The sequence below is a fragment of the Bombina bombina genome, chromosome 4, assembly GCF_027579735.1.
Source record: "Bombina bombina isolate aBomBom1 chromosome 4, aBomBom1.pri, whole genome shotgun sequence".
NCBI classification, from domain to species: Eukaryota; Metazoa; Chordata; class Amphibia; order Anura; family Bombinatoridae; genus Bombina; species Bombina bombina.
The window spans coordinates 935,552,375-935,564,100 of NC_069502.1; the positions used below are offsets into that span (position 1 = coordinate 935,552,375).

General features: G+C 39.7%; 1 non-coding gene across 1 annotated transcript; it reads left to right on the forward strand.

The window, feature by feature from the left end:
- The first annotated feature begins 617 nt into the window (after nucleotides 1-617).
- On the forward strand, nucleotides 618-733 carry LOC128658534 (U5 spliceosomal RNA). Its single transcript, XR_008402215.1, has one exon. It is a non-coding gene; the product is annotated as a U5 spliceosomal RNA (small nuclear RNA).
- The last annotated feature ends 10,993 nt before the right edge of the window (nucleotides 734-11,726 follow it).

Genomic DNA, 11,726 nt, shown 5'->3' on the forward strand with positions numbered 1-11,726 from the left:
ATCAATTAACCAAAGCGTTTCTTGGTTCCTCAGACAAAGGTCACCTTTTTAGTTTTCCAGATAGATTTAGTGTCCATGAGTCTATCCCTAATAGAAAAGAGACGTTTCAGATTGGTTTCAGCTTGTCTAAACCTTCAGTCTCTATCATTCCCTTCAGTGGCTTTGTGTATTAAAGTTTTAGGTCTCATGATTGCAGCATCAGACGCGATCCCTTTTGCTCATTTTCATTTGAGACCGCTACAAATTTGCATGTTGCACCAATGGTGCAGGGATTATATTCAGATATAATCAAAATCCTCAAAATGCAAGCGTTCTCCCTTTTCCCAGAATTCCTGGCAGTTCTGGAAAAAATGCTAACTATTTGCATATGCAAAACGGCAATGTGTGCCAGATTTTGCTGTGATGCCCAGAAGTCTTCTTTTTTTTAGTCACCCCATTGTTTCTTTGAAAAATGCTTGAGCCTACCTATCAAATATGGAAAGAATCCCTGTTGCTGCGTGGCAAATGCATATTTGAGAATTGGCTTAATTGGTGTTCTGGGAGGAGGGCTTAGTCACCTGAAGCTGAAAATAGATTGCTTTCCTTGGCCCGAAAAAGCGCCGAGCTGCCAAAATGTTATACTCTGGTTTCTCTTCAGAACGCACAAATCTTTCGCCTTTTACTAAAGATTTCCGTGGAGAGGAGCATAACTGAGTTTCTTTTGAGTTTTTGTACACCCTGGCTTGCTGGGGTTTCTTATTTGAAGTTGAAGAATAGAAAGGTGGCTTCTAGAGCAACATGTGTTGCTCAAAATGCAAATGTTCTCCCTTTTCCCAGAATTCCTGGCAGTTCTGGAAAAACGCTAACTATTTGCATATGCAAAACGGCAATGTGTGCCAGATTTTGCTGTGATGCCCAGAATTCTTCTTTTTTTTTAGTCACCCCATTGTTTCTTTGAAAAATGCTTAGGCCTACCTATCAAATAAGGAAAGAATCCCTGTTGCTGTGTGGCAAACGCATATTTGAGAATTGGCTTAATTGGTGTTCTGGGAGGAGGGCTTAGTCACCTGAAGCTGAAAATATATTGCTTTCCCTGGCCCGAAAAAGCGTTGATCTGTCAAAACGTTATACTCTGGTTTCTCTTCAGAACATATAGAGTGTGACCCCCCTTTCCTATCGCTTCTTAAAGTGCTAAGGAACGGCCTCCCTTGGCCTTGTGGCATCGCCTTATGGGCTAAAGCTACATGCTGCTATTGGGGGAGGTCCTATCCTGGTGCAATCAGGTTACAATTCCCTGGTGTAAGGCCTTTTGCTTCTCGGCCTGGAGGATTATAACAAGGTTCTCTTGTTGCTATATGGAGGTGAACGTCTGAGATGCTGTCTTTTCTGCAATATGCTTCTGGCTCTGATGCCAGGCTGAAGAACTCAATTCGAATTGAGGTTCCTGAGAGGAAGAAAGAAGAATGGAAGTTGAAGTACGTCATGGAGGATGTACTTATAAGCACTCTGGGAATAAAAAAAGAGAGTGTGTATTGTCTGCAGGATCCTGCAAGAGGTGTGTTCCAGTTGACCTTAAAGACTCCTGGTGATTGTCAAAACCTGCATAAGAAGATTCTGAAGACCTACAACAATCCGAAGGTTGATGGGATTCGTTTTACTCTTCTTTACAGTGGTGTTGAAGTTCCTTTTGTGGTCCACATGTACAATCCCTATGTTGATGAAGATTTTATTTTGAATTGATTGAGACGCTATTGTTCTGCTGTGCGATTCTCCCATAAAATTATGAATGAGTATGATATGTGGACTGGTAAAAGGAAGTATTTTGTCCATTTTCGTGAGGATGCTGCAAGTATTGGGGGAGTTGCATCCACCTCCAAATGGGATCATTGGAAACTACAGAGGTTACTGCTTTTATCCTGGAATGCCCCAGCTGTGCCGAAGGTGTGGTATGTTTGGCCACACTCAAGCTACCTGTAAAGATGACCTCAAGCCCTTGTGCCGTAATTGTGAGGAAAGAGGTCATTCTGCAGCAAATTGTAAGAGAGAAATAACCTGTAATGGGTGTGGCCTGCCTGGTCACTTCTTTAAAGACTGTCCAAGTAAACCCAAAAGGTCATGGGCACAGGTAGCTGCGCAGGGACCAAACCAGATGAAATCTACACCTGTTGTCAAAGTTCCAGTTCCAGTGGTGTCTATCCTCCAAGATCCAGCTATTGTCACTGCAGCTGGTCCAGTTTTGCCAGTTTCCAGTCTTCCTGAGGTTTCTTATGTCTTGATCATGGAGCCTAGGGTTCCCACTCCTGTGGTGTGGCCTGCGGCTTCTTTTGTGCTCTTAAATCCCTCTACAGGTCTTGTTCCTGCTCCTGTTACTGAAGGTTGTCCTGTGGTTCCTGGTGATATGGTACCGGTGCCAGTTCCTGCTGAGAGTGATGTTGTCCAGAAGTTGGTGATTCCGTCCGGTGCAGAGACTTTGGTTCCTGTAGCTGTGCCTGTCATCATGGTATCCAGTGTCCAGTGTGATGTTTCCTCTGTTCCAGATAAAGGTGTTTCTGTGGAGTCAGTGTCGGATGGGGAAACCTTTTCGTCAGTGGCTTCAGATGTGGATCCTGGGGTCTTTGTGGAGGAGGAATCATTTGCGGTGTCCCTAGATATTCCTGTTCAGGAGATGGCAGAGGTGGATTCTGGAAAAAGAAAGCTAGATGATGATGTGGATGATGATTCTGGGCCTAATGTTAAGCGGCAAGTTTCTGGCACCAGTGATGGGGCTGGGAGATCTGTATTGGACCAGGATGTGACTCTGCTCTCTTTCTCCTCATCCGAAGATATGGACAGTTTAACAGGAGTAGACTCTGGTTCAGAGTCTGACTTTGGGGGCTTAACCGTGTTATCCTAAGAACCTCCTTATGCCGGATCTTAAAGTCACTTCCCTCAATGTGAGGAGTTTAAAGGGCCCCATCAGAAGAGCCGCTTTGTTTGGCTATTTAATGACTTTGCAGTTTGATATTTTCCTTTTGCAGGAGTGTGGGATTGACCATGATCTAGGATATAAACATTTAAAGAGCGATTGGACTGCAGGCCCTTCCATTTGGTCTGGTTCAAATGACTGCAGATCAGCTGGAGTGGGATTTCTTTTTAAATGACGTTTTGTGGACATTCGCTCCGTGACCGAGATTGTGCCTGGAAGGGCACTTTTAGCAGATATTAATTTTAATGGTTTTAACCTTCGTTTAATGAACATTTATGCTTCCCCGAATGGTAAAGAAAGAAATGAACTGTTAAAGGACATTTTTCTGTTTGCCCCTGGATCCTCACCCTTACTTGTTGCAGGAGATTTTAATTGTGTAATGGAGGGAGAGGGTAGGCAAGGTGGTAGTTTTAACCGTAAGCCTGACAAATCCTCTTGCCAACTTAGGAATTTCATTGTTGATTTTAAATTACATGATGTTTTTAGAAAACTGCATCCCTCTGTCCCTGGATATACATGGTACAATGGTCAGGTTAGTTCTCATATTGATTTTATGTTTGCTTCAAGTGATTTTAATTTAATGCATGCGGTAGTTGAAAATAATATTATTTCTGATCATGGGCTTTTGAAAGTTGTATTGGGTTTAAAGGGTGAATCTAAAGTTCAAAAGAGCCCTTGGAAGCTTAATACTCTATTGTTAGAAGATGAGCAAGTTATAAATGAATTTACCATTTTATACAACAGATGGCGTAAGCTAAAATATCCCCAGCAATCCATTTTAGACTGGTGGGAAGATGTTAAGCCCAAAATTAAGAACTTTTTTATTAGAGTTGGCAAGAGGAAAGCTAAAGAAAGAAAGAATTGTTTTAAAGACTTGAATGTCAGGTTGCAGACCTTTCATAAGTTCAGGGAAGCTGGTGTTTCTGGTGTTGATAACATTATTTTTAACCTTAAAGCTGATATTAGAAGGTTTTTAGATTTGAAAGGTAAAGAGATTATTTTTAATGCCCGTATTAAACGTCTGGAGGAAGATGAGAAGTGCTCTAGATTCTTTTTTAAACAAGTGGCAGAAACTAAAGGGCTAATTTTAGAGATGGAGGGTCAGACCTCCACTCAGGGCATTTTAAAATCTGCTTGTGCTTTTTATCAAGACCTTTTTAATGTTAAATGTGTAGATCAGTCCTTTTTAAATGATGCCTTGGGTGTTTTAACAAATGTGCTGGGGACAGAAGATCAACAGTTTTTAACTAGAGATTTTAATATGTGTGAAATTTATGATGTTTTAAAAAGTTTCTCTGCAGGGAAAACCCCAGGTAAAGATGGCCTCCCTATAGAGTTTTATGTAAAGTTTTGGGATTTTTTTAAAGGATGATCTTTTATGTATTTTTAAAGAGGCTTTTAAGGTTGATGTCTTTCCCCCTTCCTGGAGAAGAGGGATTATTACTTTAATTTTTAAAAAGGGTGATAGAGCTAAATTAGAAAACTGGAGGCCTATCACTCTTTTAAATGTTGACTATAAAATAATGGCTAAACTTCTTGCTAATCGTGTTAAAACTGTTATTAGCAAATTGATTAATCCAGATCAGGTTTGTGGTGTTCCAGGACGTGCAATTTGGGAACACCTTAATGTCATCCGTGATCTGATCTGGTACCAAAAAGAAAGAGGTCAAAGTTTAGCTATTTTATCACTTGATTTTAAAAAGGCATTTGACAGTGTGTCTCATGAATTTCTTTTTAAAGTTTTAAAAAAGTTTGAATTTCCTGATGTTTTTATTCATTCTATTTCTGTTTTATATAAGCTCTCTTTTAGTGAAGTTTTAATCAATGGTTTTTTATCTGAGCAGGTGCTTTTAAAGTCTGGAGTCAAACAGGGGTGCCCCTTGTCTCCCCTGCTTTTTATCTGTGCCATTGAGCCGCTTTTATGCCTTTTGAGAAAAGATAAGTTTATAAGAGGTGTGCCCATTCCGGGTGGAGGGGGTTTGCAAGTGAAGGCTCTGGGGTATATGGACGATGTTAGTGTGTACTTTACTACCCCTGAGTCCTTAAAGAGAGCTGTACGTACTACTGAGTATTTTAGTTGTGCCTCTGGATTACAGTTGAATGTAACAAAATATGAATGTCTTGAGATAGGGAATTGGGATGTTTCTCAGACCCCTAATATTCCAATCCAGAGGGACAAAATCAAAATACTGGGAATTCTGTTTGATGATATTAACAATGGTTTTAAAAGTTGGGATGCAGTTTTAGAGAAATGTAAGAAGAGAGTTGCTTTGTGGCAGCTGAGGCTCCTGTCGATGGAGGGAAAGATCTTAGTTATTAAAATGATATTATTGCCCTTAATGCTCTATGTGGCCTTGGTCTTTCCTCCATCCTACATGTACATCAGAAAGCTAATGCGAGTGTGTTTCCACTTTTTATGGGGATCTAAAGTGGAAACATTAAGAAGAACAATTACTTGTAAAACAAAAGCTAATGGTGGTAAAGGTGCCCCTGATATTACTTTGTTTTTATATGTAAAGTTTTTTACCCTGTGTTTTAATAATTTTAACAAACAAAGTACTTTTGCTGCCTTTTTAAGATACGCTACTGGTCATCTTTTTAGAAAGTATAAATTTTATACAATATCTCTTAAATTTCCTGCGCTTTTAAATCCACCTCGCCAGTATGTTATTTTAGAAAAAAATATCCGTCTCTATCATCTCCAGAGTTTTAGTCCTAATATTTTATGTGATCAAAAGAAATTAACTTCTGCTTTAATAAATGAGCAAAGATTAGAGCCGGTGGCTAATTTTTCAGAAGCCAGGTCAAAAAAGATTTGGCAAAATGTGTCCCAGCCTTATTTGTCAAATTCTCAAAAAGATTTAGCCTGGTCTATAGTTTATCAGTGTTTGCCAACCAGGGCTTTTCAGCACAGGAGAGGTTTTGTGGCACGAGCAACATGTCCCTGTGAAGGTTGTGCCTCTGATGAATCTGTCCTTCATCTGTTTTGGAATTGTTTTTATGTGCAGGAGGTGTGGCATTTAGAAGGGCCACTTTTAAAATGGATTACAGGTCTAAGAGCTTTAGATCATGAAGTGGTTTTATATGGCCATTTTAATTGTCCTTCAGGTGACCAGTCACGTGTTTTATGGATTGTTTTAAATTGTTTAAAAGAGGCTTTATGTAAGGAAAGAAATATTTTATTGTTTAAAAAAGAGTTATTATCTGTTCAAGATAGAGATTGTAAACAAATGGGAACCTCAAAAGCTAAACAACTTTGGTGTATAAATATGTGGAAAATACAAATGATGTTTTAACAGATGTTTTAATATTTTTATCTTGCATTTTATTGATTTGATTTTATGCATTGTATGTTTTTACATCTGTTTTTATGATTTTATTGGAGTTGTTTAAATGATCACCAAGTTTAATGTGTTTTTCCATTGTTGATGTTTCTTTGTATATGTATGTTTTGATAATAAAATCACCTTTTACTAAAGATTTCCGTGGAGAGGAGCATAACTGAGTTTCTTTTTAATTTTTTGTACACCCTGGCTTGCTGGGGTTTCTTATTTGAAGTTGAAGAATAGAAAGGTGGCTTCTAGAGGAACAGGTGTTGCTCAAAATGCAAGCGTTCTCCCTTTTCCCAGAATTCCTGGCAGTTCTGGAAAAACGCTATTTGCATATGCAAAATGGCAATGTGTGCCAGATTTTGATGTGATGCCCAGAATTCTTCTTCTTTTTTTTTAGTCACCCCATTGTTTCTTTGAAAAATGCTTGGGCCTACCTATCAAATATGGAAAGAATCCCTGTTGCTGCGTGGCAAACGCATATTTGAGAATTGGCTTAATTGGTGTTCTGGGAGGAGGGCTTAGTCACCGGAAGCTGAAAATAGATTGCTTTCCCTGGCCCGAAAAAGCACTGAGCTGCCAAAATGTTATACTCTGGTTTCTCTTCAGAACGTATAGAGTGTGACCCCCCTTTCCTATCGCTTTTTAAAGTGCTAAGGAATACCCTCCCTTGGCCTTGTGGCATCGCCTTATGGGCTAAAGCCACATGCTGCTATTGGGGGAGGTCCTATCCTGGTGCAATCAGGTTGCGATTCCCTGGCGTAAGGCCTTTGCTTCTCGGCCTGGAGGATTATACCAAGATTCTCTTATTGCTATATGGAGGTTAACGTCTTTTCTGCAATATGCTTCTGGCTCTGATGCCAGGCTGAAGAACTCAATTCGAATTGAGGTTCCTGAGAGGAAGAAAGAAGAATGGAAGTTGAAGTACGTCGTGGAGGATGTACTTATAAGCACTCTGGGAATGAAAAAAGAGAGTGTGTATTGTCTGCAGGATCCTGCAAGAGGTGTGTTCCAGTTGACCTTAAAGAGTCCTGGTGATTGTCAAAACCTGCATAAGAAGATTCTGGAGACCTACAATAATTTGAAGGTTGATGGGATTCATTTTACTCTTCTTTACAGTGGTGTTGAAGTTCCTCTTGTGGTCCACATGTACAATCCCTATGTTGATGAAGATTTTATTTTGAATTGGTTGAGACGCTATTGTTCTGCTGTGCGATTCTCTCATAAAATTATGAATGAGTATGATATGTGGACTAGTAAAAGGAAGTATTTTGTCCGTTTTCATGAGGATGCTGCAAGTATTGGTGGGGAGTTGCATCCACCTCTAAATGTGATCATTGGAAACTACAGAGGTTACTACTTTTATCCTGGAATGCCCCAGCTGTGCCGAAGGTGTGGTATGTTTGGCCACACTCAAGCTACCTGTAAAGATGACCTCAAGCCCTTGTGCCGTAATTGTGGGGAAAGAGGTCATTCTGCAGCAAATTGTAAGAGAAAAATAACCTGTAATGGGTGTGGCCTGCCTGGTCACTTTTTTAAAGACTGTCCAAGTAAACCCAAAAGGTCATGGGCACAGGTAGCTGCGCAGGGACCAAACCAGATGAAATCTACACCTGATGTCAAAGTTCCAGTTCCAGTGGTGTCCGTCCTCCAAGATCCAGCTATTGTCACTGCAGCTGGTCCAGTTTTCCAAGTTTCCAGTCTTCCTGAGGTTTCTGATGTGTCGGTCATGGAGCCTAGGGTTCCCACTCCTGTGGTGGGGCCTGCGGCTTCTTTTGTGTTCTTAAATCCCTCTACAGGTCTTGTTCCTGCTCCTGTTATTGAAGGTTGTCCTGTGGTTCCTGGTGATATGGCTCCGGTGCCAGTTCCTGCTGAGAGTGATGCTGTCCAGAAGTTAGTGGTTCCGTCCGGTGGAGAGACTTTGGTTCCTGTAGCTGTGCCTGTCATCATGGTATCCAGTGTCCAGTGTGATGTTCCCTCTGTTCCTGATAAAAGTGTTTCTGTGGAGTCAGTGTCGGATGGGGAAACCTTTTCGTCAGTGGCTTCAGATATGGATCCTGGGGTCTTCGTGGAGGAGGAATCATTTGCGGTGTCCCTAGATGTTCCTGTTCAGGAGATGGCATGGGTGGATTCTAGAAAAAGAAAACTGGATGATGATGTGGCTGATGATTCTGGGCCTAATGTTAAGCGGCAAGTCTCTGGCACCAGTGATGGGGCTGGGAGATCTGTATTGGCCCGGGATGTGACTCAGCTTTCTTTCTCCTCATCTGAAGATATGGATAGTTTAATAGGAGTAGACTCTGGTTCAGAGTCTGACTTTGGGGGCTTAACCGGGTTATCCTAAGGACCTCCTTATGCCGGATCTTAAAGTCACTTCCCTCAATCTGAGGAGTTTAAAGGGCCCCATCAGAAGAGCTGCTTTGTTTGGCTATTTAATGACTTTGCAGTTTGATATTTTCTTTTTGCAGGAGTGTGGGATTGACCATGATCTAGGATATAAACATTTACCGAGCGATTGGACTGCAGGCCCTTCCATTTGGTCTGGTTCCAATGACTGCAGATCACCTGGAGTGGGAATTCTTTTTAAAGGATGTTTTGTGGACATTCGCTCCGTGACCGAGATTGTGCCTGGAAGGGCACTTTTAGCAGACATTAATTTTAATGGTTTTAACCTTCGTTTAATGAACATTTATGCTTCCCCGAATGGTAAAGAAAGAAATTAACTGTTAAAGGACATTTGTCTGTTTGCCCCTGGCTCCTCTCCCTTACTTGTTGCAGGAGATTTTAATTGTGTTATGGAGGGAGAGGGTAGGCAAGTTGGTAGTTTTAACCGTAAGCCTGACAAATCCTCTTGCCATTTTAGGAATTTTATTGTTGATTTTAAATTACACTATAGCCTAGATTTAGAGTTTGGCGGTAGCCGTCAAAACCAGCGTTAGAGGCTCCTAACACTTGTTTTTTACGGACTCCGGTATTTAGAGTTTAGTTACCGACACTCAAAAATCACCCAACGCACAAATCTCTACCGACAGCTCAGACTCAGTAGTTAACATCTACCGACAAAATAAACATCCACGAATCACAAAACAAATATTACACAAAGTACACTTACACTCATACAAACACTACACTATATTTATTTATCAGATTTAATATTTTTTCATCCAAATAGAAAGGATCAAAGTTGCGAGATCTCGGGTGTTAGAAAAAAAACAACACAAATCCATTTTGCCATTGACTTACATTGACACATGGGAAAAGACCCTCATATAGCTTCATATAACTAATAATATTATCCCAAACATACACTCATCGATGCATACCAAAAATATACACCACATTACATACACAAACAAGTTATTTATTACAAAATGAACACGATTTAGCTACTTTTTCACACAAGCTCATGACGTCACTCACTTTACGAGGAAAACCAGTCTTAGAAAAAAAATTAGCAACATTTGGAGCCTCCATTGACTTCTATGGGGAAGACATGCTCGTGCACGCGACAGACAGATTTCCCTAACGCACGCAAATAGCGTAGCCAAAAAAACTCCAAATACCAGCGCTAGAAATCGAAAAAAAAAAAACATGCTTTTCTGCGTTAGACTCAGCTATGACAAATGGATCAAGAAATGCCTATTTCCCTATGGTGGACTTATGGATTTTACTTATTGAATATTCACAACAGCATTAAATTGTTTCATACTTTTACATTACATCAACTACAAATCAACATCACTAGTAACAAACATTTTTACAAATAAAATCACATTTAAACGGGCATAAAAATAATTACAACATTTCAGGATTCACAAACAGTACACAATGGGAAACACCTCTCATATACCTTTATTATTGCATTTCATTTATTCAACTCATATGCTTGCAGCAACAGCATATCTACATAGGCTTAACACATGATCAGTCATGGATGCACATACATTACTTTTAGCATTCACTCATACATGTGCATTCAAATGATGGGGGAAAAACACATTACATTCTCTCTAGGAATCACAAAACAGAACATATGGATTTTACTGTACTTTTAACATCATGATTCCATCACAATAAACCATTAGGAATTACGTACAAGAAGAACATCATTACACCAGATTACAGATGTCACTTTATGGGAAGGAACAACAATGCCAGACCGCTATATAGAAGTCAGCATATGTGGGACACAATCACAATATATACGTAGATGTACATAACACGCATCACCCATCACGCAACCACAAAGCACACATTTATATTTTATTCAGCACACATTAACAATGTAGCACAATACAACAACACAATGAGGATTTCAGAACTACATAGGCAGGTTAATAATATGATGACGTCATTAGAAGATTCAACCATACACATTACAGATTCACGACTGTACCACCCCTTTCAGAACTTTACCACTCAATACTACAATACAACATATACGTAAACAAAAGTTTGGAACAGCATTATTAGGGCGATTTGAATGGGACAATTAATAAATATTGTCAGCTCGCAAATCACTTATATATATAATACTACAGATGACAGCCGGAAGTTCTTCAGTATTAGTGCCATTTTAATGGGACGCATACAATATTGACAGCTTGGCAATCACTTATATATACAATACTACAGATGACAGCCGGAAGTTCTTCAGTATTAGTGCCATTTTAATGGGACGCATACAATATTGACATCTCAGCAATCACTTATATATACAAAACTACAGATGGCAGACGGGAAGTTCGGAATTATTATTGCGATTTTAAAGGGACGCATACAATATTGACATCTCTGCAATCACTTATATATACAATACTACAGATGACAGCTGGAAGTTCTTCAGCATTAGTGCGATTTGAAAGGGACGCATACAATATTGACAGCTCGGCAATCACTTATATATAGAATACTACAGATGACAGCCGGAAGTTCTGAATTATTATTGCGATTTGAAAGGGACGCATACAATATTGACAGCTCGGCAATCACTTATATATACAATACTACAGATGACAGCCGGAAGTTCTGAATTATTATTGCGATTTGAAAGGGACGCATACAATATTGACAGCTCGGCAATCACTTATATATACAATACTACAGATGACAGCCGGAAGTTCTGAATTATTATTGCGATTTGAAAGGGACGCATACAATATTGACAGCTCGGCAATCACTTATATATACAATACTACAGATGACAGCCGGAAGTTCAGAATTATTATTGCGATTTTAAAGGGACGCATACAATATTGACAGCTCGGCAATCACTTATATATACAATACTACAGATGGCAGATGTTACTTTATCGTTTACAAACACTGTTGCAGCAACATTGATCGATCACATTCGATGCACATTATACACAACTATGTACTTTCATTCATGTTTGCCTGGACGTGTGCTTGTTACTATAAGATCGCATTTAATAAATATTGATTACGCATAT